Source organism: Rattus norvegicus, chromosome 3 (assembly GCF_036323735.1).
Source record: "Rattus norvegicus strain BN/NHsdMcwi chromosome 3, GRCr8, whole genome shotgun sequence".
NCBI lineage: Eukaryota > Metazoa > Chordata > Mammalia > Rodentia > Muridae > Rattus > Rattus norvegicus.
In genome coordinates this window covers 24408626-24421163 of record NC_086021.1, presented here as the reverse complement: position 1 = coordinate 24421163, position 12538 = coordinate 24408626, and the positions used below count along the sequence as shown (strand labels likewise).

Below are 12538 nucleotides of genomic sequence, written 5' to 3'. Positions count from 1 at the left end.
TAGTAGTTCTCTGGTGGAACTTTTGGGATCACTTAAATATACTATCATGTCATCTGCAAATAGTGATATTTTGACCTCTTCTTTTCCGATCTGTATCCATTTGATCTCCTTTTGTTGTCTGATTGCTCTGGCTAGAACTTCAAGAACTATATTGAATAAGTAGGGAGAGAGTGGGCAGCCTTGTCTAGTCCCTGATTTTAGTGGGATTGCTTCAATTTTCTCTCCATTTAGTTTAATGTTAGCAACTGGTTTGCTGTATATGGCTTTTACTATGTTTAGGTATGGGCCTTGAATTCCTATTCTTTCCAGGACTTTTATCATGAAGGGGTGTTGAATTTTGTCAAATGCTTTCTCAGCATCTAATGAAATGATCATGTGGTTCTGTTCTTTCAGTTTGTTTATATAATGGATCACGTTGATGGTTTTCCGTATATTAAACCATCCCTGCATGCCTGGGATGAAGCCTACTTGATCATGTGGATGATTGTTTTGATGTGCTCTTGAATTCGGTTTGCCAGAATTTTATTGAGTATTTTTGCGTCGATATTCATAAGGGAAATTGGTCTGAAGTTCTCTTTCTTTGTTGTGTCTTTGTGTGGTTTAGGTATAAGAGTAATTGTGGCTTCGTAGAAGGAATTCGGTAGGGCTCCATCTGTTTCAATTTTGTGGAATAGTTTGGATAATATTGGTATGAGGTCTTCTATGAAGGTTTGGTACAATTCTGCACTAAACCTGTCTGGACCTGGGCTCTTTTTGGTTGGGAGACCTTTAATGACTGCTTCTATTTCCTTAGGAGTTATGGGGTTGTTTAACTGGTATATCTGTTCCTGATTTAACTTCGGTACCTGGTATCTGTCTAGGAAATTGTCCATTTCCTGAAGATTTTCAAATTTTGTTGAATATAGGTTTTTATAGTAAGATCTGATGATTTTTTGAATTTCCTCTGAATCTGTAGTTATGTCTCCCTTTTCATTTCTGATTTTGTTAATTTGGACGCACTCTCTGTGTCTTCTCGTTAGTCTGGCTAAGGGTTTATCTATCTTGTTGATTTTCTCAAAGAACCAACTTTTGGTTCTGTTGATTCTTTCTATGGTCCTTTTTGTTTCTACTTGGTTGATTTCAGCTCTGAGTTTGATTATTTCCTGCCTTCTACTCCTCCTGGGTGTATTTGCTTCTTTTTGTTCTAGAGCTTTTAGGTGTGCTGTCAAGCTGCTGACATATGCTCTTTCCTGTTTCTTTCTGCAGGCACTCAGCGCTATGAGTTTTCCTCTTAGCAAGGCTTTCATTGTGTCCCATAAGTTTGAGTATGTTGTATCTTCATTTTCATTAAATTCTAAAAAGTTTTTAATTTCTTTCTTTATTTCTTCCTTGACCAGGTTATCATTGAGTAGAGCATTGTTCAGTTTCCACGTATATGTGGGCATTCTTCCCTTATTGTTATTGAAGACCAGTTTTAGGCCGTGGTGGTCCGATAGCACGCATGGGATTATTTCTATCTTTCTGTACCTGTTGAGGCCCGTTTTTTGACCAATTATATGGTCAATTTTGGAGAAAGTACCATGAGGAGCTGAGAAGAAGGTATATCCTTTTGCTTTAGGATAGAATGTTCTATAAATATCCGTTAAGTCCATTTGGCTCATGACTTCTCTTAGTCTGTCGACATCACTGTTTAATTTCTGTTTCCCTGATCTGTCCATTGATGAGAGTGGGGTGTTGAAATCTCCCACTATTATTGTGTGAGGTGCAATGTGTGTTTTGAGCTTTAGTAAGGTTTCTTTTACGTATGTAGGTGCCCTTGTATTTGGGGCATAGATATTTAGGATTGAGAGTTCATCTTGGTGGATTTTTCCTTTGATGAATATGAAGTGTCCTTCCTTATCTTTTTTGATGACTTTTAGTTGGAAATTGATTTTATTTGATATTAGAATGGGTACTCCAGCTTGCTTCTTCTGACCATTTGCTTGGAAAGTTGTTTTGCAGCCTTTCACTCTGAGGTAGTGTCTGTCTTTGTCTCTGAGGTGTGTTTCCTGTAGGCAGCAGAATGCAGGGTCCTCGTTGCTTATGCAGTTTGTTAATCTATGTCTTTTTATTGGAGAGTTGAGGCCATTGATATTGAGAGATATTAAGGAATAGTGATTATTGTTTCCCTTTATATTCATATTTGGATGTGAGGTTATGTTTGTGTGCTTTCATTCTCTTTGTTTTGTTGCCAAGACGATTAGTTTCTTGCTTCTTCTAGGGTATAGCTTGCCTCCTTATGTTGGGCTTTACCATTTATTATCCTTTGTAGTGCTGGATTTGTAGAAAGATATTGTGTAAATTTGGTTTTGTCCTGGAATATCTTGGTTTCTCCATCAATGTTAATTGAGAGTTTTGCTAGATACAGTAACCTGGGCTGGCATTTGTGTTCTCTTAGGGTCTGTATGACATCAGTCCAGGATCTTCTGGCCTTCATAGTTTCTGGCGAGAAGTCTGGTGTGATTCTGATAGGTCTGCCTTTATATGTTACTTGACCTTTTTCCCTTACTGCTTTTAATATTCTTTCTTTATTTTGTGCGTTTGGTGTTTTGACAATTATGTGACGGGAGGTGTTTCTTTTCTGGTCCAATCTATTTGGAGTTCTGTAGGCTTCTTGTATGTCTATGGGTATCTCTTTTTTTAGGTTAGGGAAGTTTTCTTCTGTGATTTTGTTGAAGATATTTACTGGTCCTTTGAGCTGGGAGTCTTCACTCTCTTCTATACCTATTATCCTTTAGGTTTGATCTTCTCATTGAGTCCTGGATTTCCTGTATGTTTTGGACCAGTAGCTTTTTCCGCTTTACATTATCTTTGACAGTTGAGTCAATGATTTCTATGGAATCTTCTGCTCCTGAGATTCTCTCTTCCATCTCTTGTATTCTGTTGGTGAAGCTTGTATCTACAGCTCCTTGTCTCTTCTTTTGGTTTTCTATATCCAGGGTTGTTTCCATGTGTTCTTTCTTGATTGCTTCTATTTCCATTTTTAATTCCTTCAACTGTTTGATTGTGTTTTCCTGGAATTCTTTCAGGGTTTTTTGCGATTCCTCTCTGTAGGCTTCTACTTGTTTATTAATGTTTTCCTGTGTTTCCCTAAGTGTGTTCATGTCTGTCTTGAAGTCCTCCAGCATCATGATCAAATATGATTTTGAAACTAGATCTTGCTTTTCTGGTGTGTTTGGATATTCCATGTTTTTTTTTGGTGGGAGAATTGGGCTCCGATGATGCCATGTAGTCTTGGTTTCTGTTGCTTGGGTTCCTGCGCTTGCCTCTCGCCATCAGATTATCTCTGGTGTTACTTTGTTCTGCTATTTCTGACAGTGGCTAGACTGTCCTATAAGCCTGTGTGTCAGGAGTGCTGTAGACCTGTTTTCCTCTCTTTCAGTCAGTTATGGGGACAGAGTGTTCTGCTTTCGGGCATGTAGTTTTTCCTCTCTATATGTCTTCAGCTGTTCCTGTGGGCCTGTGTCTTGAGTTCACCAGGCAGCTTTCTTGTAGCAGAAAATTTGGTCTTACCTGTGGTCCCGAGGCTCAAGTTCGCTCGTGGGGTGCTGCCCAGGGGCTCTCTGCAGCGGCAGCAACCAGGAAGACCTGTGCCGCCCCTTCTGGGAGCTTCAGTGCACCAGGGTTCCAGATGGTCTTTGGCTTTTTCCTCTGGCGTCCGAGATGTATGTACAGAGATCAGTCTCTTCTGGTTTCCCAGGCTTGTCTGCCTCTCTGAAGGTTTAGCTCTCCCTCCCACGGGATTTGGGTGCAGAGAACTGTTTATCCGGTCTGTTTCCTTCAGGGTCCGGCGGTGTCTCTGGCAGGGGTCCTGCCGCTCCTGGGCCCTCCCCCATGGGAGCCCAGAGGCCTTATACAGTTTCCTCTTGGGCCAGGGATGTGGGCAGGGGTGAGCAGTGTTGGTGGTCTCTTCCGCTCTGCAGCCTCAGGAGTGCCCACCTGACCAGGCGGTTGGGTCTCTCTCTCACCAGGTCTGGGCAAGACCATGTCTTAGAGACATCACTAAGATTAAAAACAGTGTAAGGCATATGAGAAGAAGGTTACATAAGCACAAGATGATTAACCCATTATAATACGGACATTTTGCAATTGAAATTTGGTTTTGTAAAAGATCTTTATAAATTATACTATCCCATGTAATGATCTCAACTCCTGCTCAGATATGAAGGAAAAAACTTTTAAGAAACAAAGAACTTCTATAACATCGCAGTTGGACAGGGGCTCTGTACCCCACAGGACCAAGTATGCACCACCCCACCATTTAAAAAGGGAAGAAAACTGTTTGGAAGGGAACTCAGTTCCATTTGTCAGGATGGCATCCTGCCTGCAGCAATTCTGGTATGTCTCATATGGTGTTTCTCTGGCTATCCTCAGACAAAATCCTACTTCTTAAATACCTGACCCCTTCACTTCTATCACCATGTGGAGCAAGAATTGTTTCCTAAATCATTGGCTTTCCAGTAGGAAGATGAGAGAGGGCTATTCAGAAACCATCTATTGGAAAAGTTGGATTTAATCCCTTAACTATTTTGGAAAATCTGATATAAAGAAATGTTGCCTGATCCTTAATGGATAATATTAGGGTGGGAAGTGTACAACGAAAGATTGAGGCACAAAACCAGCGTGAGGTCATCTGTGTCCATGCCAGCACGTGCACTGCACCTGTGCACACCATTGGTCTGGTTCTTAAGGAACAAATAGTAGTCTGTGGTGTGTGAAGCCTGACAGGTATTTCTCTATCTTATTCTCAGGACATGCTGTACCTACTAAAAAAGAAAGGGCTCACAACCACGGGTGTCTTTTTAGAACCTCCGAGTACAACTTTGTGCCAAACAGTAAAGGAAAAATTGGATTCGGAAGAGGAGGTGGATATAAACAAGCAATCAGTTAATGTAATGGCGTGGATCTTTAAGGAAGGGAATGTCCTTCCATCATCCACCTCAGGATTCCTCTGAGTCTATGAGAGTAGTTGTCTTCTTTTTGCATTCCCTTGAGTGACAGTAGATATGTATGAGAGAAATCTTTTTTTTTGAAACTTTTTTTTTTGGTTCTTTTTTTTCGGAGCTGGGGACCGAACCCAGGGCCTTGCACTTCCTAGGTAAGCCCTCTACCACTGAGCTAAATCCTCAGCCCCGTATGAGAGAAATCTTATATGCTCAAAGTCTCCTCTGTTAGTGTTAATAACGTAGATGATGTTTTGTTCAGAAATTGTTTAAGCAATGTGATTGTTGAACTATCAAAAATGAACCCTCCCCTCATTTCTAGGAGACCAAATCTCAAAGCAAATGTCCCTATCCTCTGGTGTACAATTTTTCTGTCTGTCTCAACCTATGCTCAGAGACAACAGTTCAGGAGTTATTATGTATATATATAAACTGGCTCTCAGAGTCACAGGATAGTTTGTTCTTTGTATCTTGACTAGCTGTGGTTTTCAGTAATGGTCTCCATCCATTTCAAAGAGAACTTTTTTGATGGGTAAGGGTATATTATCTGTGAATATTAAGTTAAATATTTATAATAGAGTTCGGAGTTACACTTGTTTAGTGAAATAGGGGCAGGGCATTCTCTAAGAACTATGATCACATGTGCTTCCATGCTTCCAGTACTAGACGTGGCTTTCTGCTCCTGAGAAATCCGATAATAACTTCCTATGGTTGTCTTTATTGTGGGTATCATAATTGTATGTTTCTATCATTTAAAAATAGTATTCGAACTATAGTATTAATCACTTATATGTGCTATTTTGCTCAGCTGTCTGCTAGAGGCATGCTGAGCTAAGGAAAGATTTTTCTATAGTCCAAGTAAATCTGAAAATTTACTCTTTGGTCTCTAGCTTAAATAGATGAAACTTACTGAGCCCACATATCATGGAATGTTCTAACTAGGGGAAATTTGTGGAACTGTGAAGAAAGTTGGAACTAAACTGAAATTTACAGGTGAATGTACTTTGAATAATTTCCATGTTTAATTTTTTCCACAAAATATTTTTCCTCTCTTCATAAGGACTTCCTCCAAAACCTCAAGGGAAGTCTAATGGCTTCAAAACTATATGATGAGTGGATTGCTGTACCCGAAAAGGTCAATATGAAGAGAAATTAGCTGCAGTGCAGAGGTAATCATTGGAAACTGTGAACAACCTCAACAAAATAGAAGTAACATTTGCTTACACACATTAGAAATTATATATCACAGAAACATTTACTAAGAACACTGACAGACAGCAAAAGCTTTCAATTGTTCACAAACATGGAAGACACTTTTAAAAGAGTATGAGTTACAGTGGGAAATACAGTAGCCCAGGCTTATAATCTTACTTTCATATTCCAATTAGATTTGTCTTTTTTTCTGAATTGGGTAAATATTTCAAGCAATGATTTGAGTACAAACTCTTTCATTTTATTTACAGTGCATCCTGCATACGATACGATTACTCTGTTCCCTTCCTTTATATTTACAAATTGAGTATACTTGTTTTAAAATAACTGTCTCTGTGTTCAGTCTTTTAGATAAAATGCCACCTGAAAATGCACCTCTTCTGAGGCAAGTTTTTTGTACATTATATGAAATTAAAAGTAACTGTTCTGTTAATGAAATGTCTTCTTACAACCTATCTGTTGGGTTAGCCCCATGTCTCTTATTTGTGCCCAGCTCCTGCAATAATGGAGTGACAAATGATATTGACAAAAGGGTAATTAGATAAGAACTTTATGCCTAGAATTGATAAGCCTTTACAATGAGACAGGAAAACGGGATTACCCTGAGAATCTTGGTTATTTTGTTGTTGTTGATGATGATGATTGTTTTGGTTTTTGTTTTGTTTCATTTTGTAAAGTAAGTACAGCTTTGAAAGGTGTTCTTCTGGAGGGAAGGAATCATTGGTGCATTCTAAGTGAAATATAAATGGGTATTTGAGCTCCGTGACTCAGTCTTTTGTCTTTGTCATTTAGAATATCCTTACACTAACCCATAGAGAACAAATGCTGTGAAATGATACAAAAAAAATCCTAGGTACTGGGTTCAGCAATCAAGACTTAATTCTGACATATTCAGTGTAGAATGTGTGAAATTCTACTTGTTTTCAAGGTGGTTTCCCCAACAAAAGATGGCAATGCAATTTGGATTTTTTTTAATCAGATATGCTCCTTAAGAATTCCTATTAATGTGAGTAAAATACCATTGGCCTCAGGATGCTGGTTATGATTGGTTTAGAGAAATTATTGTGTATACTTTTCTATGTTAGCCATCTTTCAAGTACTATAATAAACTAACAAACCTTATGGAGTACAGTGATCAAATGGTTATTTTGACTCTAAGTATTTGAGTTTCTGATCCATTATTAATTGACCAATTGTCCTTGGACCTGTAAGGAACATACTGTAAAATAACTCAACTGAGAAACAATAATATTCCTCATATTGTGTAGAAGAATCAAAGATCAGGAGAAGACAGGGTTCCAAAGTACTGGCCATTGAAGATACATAATTATCCCATTTCCAACCGGTAGATCTTATTTCAAATACCTCCCAATATAACGAATCATAAAATCAAGATGTTACCATTGCATCTGCACTGAGTCATCACTGTATTAAGATTAAGTAAGTAACTAAATATGTGAAGAAATGGCACCTACAGTGATATATTGATACAGCTGTTACCATTGCACTGCACTGAGACACATGAATTTCACTGCTCAGATGGGTTTGCCTGTCTCTTACTTTTTAGACAGCCCATGTGAATTTTCAATAGGATGATACCCACATTCAGAGGCCATCTTCCCTCCTTAGCTCTGCCTTTCTATAAGCATCCTTAAAATCATGCTCACACATATATTATAAAATGTAACCAAAGCTATTTCAGTGTACAGTATGTATCACATACTGACCATCACAATGTAAAAACTGGAAATCATTCTCTTATGTAACATTGCACTGTGATGATCACACTTGAACATCTGATCTCACAATCTTTTAAATTTCTGACAAAAGCCTGCCCCTATTTAGAACAGCTAAATTTTTCTCAGAATTTTGAATGGCATATTTTTAGCCTCCAAGACTAAGAAGTAAAATGTGATTTTGCAACCATGCAAAAGACAGAGACCCTCTGTGTTTGCCCTGTTTTTTCATAGATTTCTCTAGTAGAATTTATGATCAAAAATTCTCCAAAAGTTTTTGGAGAGGCCTTGGCTGCAGTGCGGCATGGAACATCACTATACCATCCTTCTGGAGGAAAGTCCTCATGTTCCCAGAATAATGCAACAAATATTGGAAACATTAAAGAAACCGAACATGGACTCAGCAGCTGCCCCATTGGGAGGACATGCACTACTGGCTATAATACACTGCCGAAAAGTCCAGCTGCTCCTCTTCCCTATAAGGGCCTTATAGGTTGTTCTACTCCCAGAACTTAAAGTTAAATCATTGAGCACTGAAAATATGATTTATAACAAACAGTAATGAAGAATTTACCATGTGAGAGAAAATTTCACCTGTGCATTATACATATTATCCTATTGTTAGAATTTGCTTCCAAATTTTAGTACCTCTTTCCACTGGTCCTGAGTTTATGCTAGAGGTTAAACACAGAAATGAGATTAAGAAATTAAGAATATGTAAAGAAATGATACTTACAATGATATATTGATTCTTAACATTTTGTCCATCTTTATTAACTTGAGTATTTCTTATTTACATTTCTTTTTTATTTTATTAAATTGAGTGTTTCTTATTTACAATTCGGATGTTATTCCCTTTCCCGGTTTCCGGGCCAACATCCCCCGAACCCCTCCCACTCCCCTTCTATATGGGTGTCCCTCTCCCCATCCTCACCCCATTGCCCCCTTCCCCCCAAAAATCATGTTCACTGGGGGTTCAGTCTTAGCAGGAACAAGGGCTTCCCCTTCCACTGGTGATCTTACTAGGATACTCATTGCTACCTATGAGGTCAGAGTCCAGGGTCAGTCCATGTATAGTCTTTAGGTAGTGGCTTAGTCCCTGGAAGCTCTGGTTGCTTGGCATTGTTGTCCATATGGGGTCTCTAGCCCCTTCAAGCTCTTCCAGTTCTTTCTCTGATTCCTTCAACGGGGGTTCTATTCTCAGTTCAGTGGTTTGCTGCTGGCATTCGCCTCTGTATTTGCTGTATTCTGGCTGTGTCTCTCAGGAGAGATCTGCATCCGGCTCCTGTCGGCCTGCACTTCTTTGCTTCATCCATCTTGTCTAATTGGGTGGCTGTATATGTATGGGCCACATGTGGGGCAGGCTCTGAATGGGTGTTCCTTCTGTCTCTGTTTTAATCTTTGCCTCTCCATTCCCTGCCAAGGGTATTCTTGTTCCCCTTTTAAAGAAGGAGTGAAGCATTCACATTTTGGTCATCCATCTTGAGTTTCATGTGTTCTGTGTATCTAGTGTAATTCAAGCATTTGGGCTAATAGCCACTTATCAATGTGTTCATACCTTGTGTGTTTTTCTGTGATTGGGTTACCTCACTCAGGATGTTATTTTCCAGTTCCCTCCATTTGCCTATGAATTTCATAAAGTCATTGTTTTTGATAGCTGAGTAATATTCCATTGTGTAGATGTACCACATTTTCTCTATCCATTCCTCTGTTGAAGAGCATCTGGGTTCTTTCCAGCTTCTGGCTACTATAAATAAGGCTGCTATGAACATAGTGGAGCACGTGTCTTTGTTGTATGTTCGAGCATCTTTTTGATATATGCCTAAGAGAGGTATAGCTGGGTCCGTAGGTAGTTCAATGTCCAATTTTCTGATGAACCTCCAGACTGATTTCCAGAATGGTTGTACCAGTCTGCAATCCCACCAACAATGGAGGAGTGTTCCTCTTTCTCCACATCCTCACCAGCATTTGCTGTCACCTGAGTTTTTGTTCTTAGCCATTCTTACTAGTGTGAGACGGAATCTCATAGATTTATATAAGAAAGAAAATAGCAACTCAATAGCAAATTGGATCTTCTCTATGTAACAGCTCTGGCTGTCATGATCAGTGAACCAAACTGAAATCAAATTTACAGAGATCCTCTTGGCTCTGCTTCCTGAGATCTAGAAATAAAGGCATGTGCCACCATCCTAGTCTCTTACAAAAATCTGTAAATATAGCATAATAAACCCATATGGTTGACATAGACACTACGATCTCAGATTTGAGCTCACAGATCAGTGGAGAAAGCCAAGGAATATAACAAAAGTGCAGTTAGGCAAATTGTGTTGTGAAGTACAGATACTGCTGGTACTTTTCTGTTGTCCATGGCAGTCTGAAAGTCAAACAATAGGATGAAAAGATTGGTACTATATGACTGTTTGATTCTAGTACCTATAAGCATAGCTTTCAAGGCAAACACAATAACTTACTCTTTATACATGAAGAATGGGCCATTTAGAACTATGTATCGAGTGCCTTATGAAGCAAGATCATTATAAGTGTTATAATATTAATTAGTTATTTTCTGTGTGTTTGTGATATTGCATAAGGCATGCAGTTGTAAAAGGAAAAGGGCATGTATCCTAGGGCTAAATGAGGACTAAATGAGTTCAGTTACAGTAATGATTTCCCTTCTTTCTTAGATTCACAAAAACAGAAAGGCAATGTATATACTAACCCAAGAATAACATCTATTTATCCACGACAAGCAAAACAGAAATGTTTGTTTGGCAAATCTCTTTAGGGTCTTTTAGAAGACAAAAAGTTGCCTACTCCAAAACTTGTGAGTATCATTTTGGGTTTCTACAGCACCTTCGTTTGAAGGAATTATTTAATCAAACAGATTAATGTTTAGATAACCTATATATGAAGGTAAGATCATTGTAAAATAGAAATAATTTGCACTGAAGTTTGAGTCATGTAATTGAAAGAAATCAAAAATACAAAATAAAAAGAAATAGTATTCCCACGCTTTACTCTGATTGTATCAAAGCTCCTAACCCACCAGCTTCTTGGAGGAAATGGGTCTAGGGATGTACAAAGCTGATAACCCGACTGTAAAGTCCTCCAGCTTCCATATTATTCTGGAGTCGATCCCTTAATAGCATTGCCACTGAGATTACTCAATCTTTTATAATTAATATCTATAGACTTTTACTTTACTTTATCAATGAATTAGATGTACACATTATTTTTTTGCTATAAAGTAACATCTTTCATTATAGTGGACTAGATTTAAATGCTGTCTAATATGGCTTAATCTATTTTAAACTACTTTGGAAATATATATTCTTTGGAAACTAACTTCTTTGGAAATATATATTTACTGTCCACATCTATTTTAGCACTATAGCTGAGCTAGGAATTTATGCTTTGTGTGAACCAATTTATCTCATCAGACACGAGCATTCCTGCCCATTTCTTAGGTATTTAAGAGCAGAGTTTTCTGGTAACCATGTTTTTAATCATGTAATCGATTGAAAATAGAGAAAATGTGGAATAAATCTGTGTATGGTAGTCATTTTTTACAGAATAAAATTATGGAAGAATAATTGACAAATACTTGGGTTGTTAAATGTGACAGCATCTTTAGACATAGTTAAAAATAAGAAGTCACAGAAAGGGTTGGGGATTTAGCTCAGTGGTAGAGGGCTTGCCTAGCAAGTGCAAGGCCCTGGGTTCGGTTCCCAGCTCCGGAAAAAAGAAAAAAAAAAGAAGTCAGAGAAAAGGAAATTAAAGTCTTAGAAGTAGGGAAATAATATTTATAAAAATAAAAAACTTAGGATACATAATAAAGGCCAGGAGAGACAGGAAGTAAAATACTGATTTGATCTCTAGAAGGGAAATATCCCAATTTACTTAGAATGCCATGCTTGAGAAAGATATTCATAGAAGGAAACAGAAAGTAATAAAGGACCATTCACCAAAATGCTTTGGGGAACAGGAGTCCAAACAAAACTGTGATGTTACAAATTGGGGAAAAATGGATTAGGGAAGAAAATGTATTTGGAAGCTAAAACAGAAAAAAGTTCAATGACCTCTTTATTCCTCTTAGTTATTGCTGTGCACCCAAAACTGTCCTTGCTCAGGATCACAATAAAAGACATATTTGTGCTTCAGATGTGGCTCTCTATTAATACAAGCTTATCCTTATCCCACACAGGATATGTTATCCATAATTGCAGAGAAAGGGCCAAAATCAGATCACATATTTGAAATTCTACCTAAAGAATCACACTGGTCCCTGAGGTGTAGGCTTGACAGTGAACAACAGTGACTGGAATGAAGAATACATGCTTATAACAGCATCTGTCTTAAAGGTAAGGAAGGTTTTTACATCACCAACATTAACATCCCTCTAGAGATGCATATGTCCTTTCTGTCCTTGAGATTACATGACGATGTCGGTTTCCTGGAGCTATGGACACATGACGTCTTGATAAGAGGCATAACATTTAAAAGTCTGACAACCTCAAAGACTCATCACAAAGACACAGGTGAAGAGCTTCTGTTGGAAGTTAACATCCTCATATGTCAGATGGGCTTTAGTTTGGTGTTAAAAAAGTTCCTACTGATTTCACCTCTGAC

The 12538-nt window shown here is 38.2% G+C and overlaps 2 pseudogenes; both read left to right on the top strand.

Annotated features, from left to right (window-relative positions):
- The window catches only part of LOC685976 (similar to RalA binding protein 1), a 40594-nt pseudogene that overhangs the window by 22630 nt on the left and 5426 nt on the right, over positions 1 to 12538 (top strand).
- The window catches only part of Arhgap20-ps2 (Rho GTPase activating protein 20, pseudogene 2), a 77228-nt pseudogene continuing 73083 nt past the window's right edge, over positions 8394 to 12538 (top strand).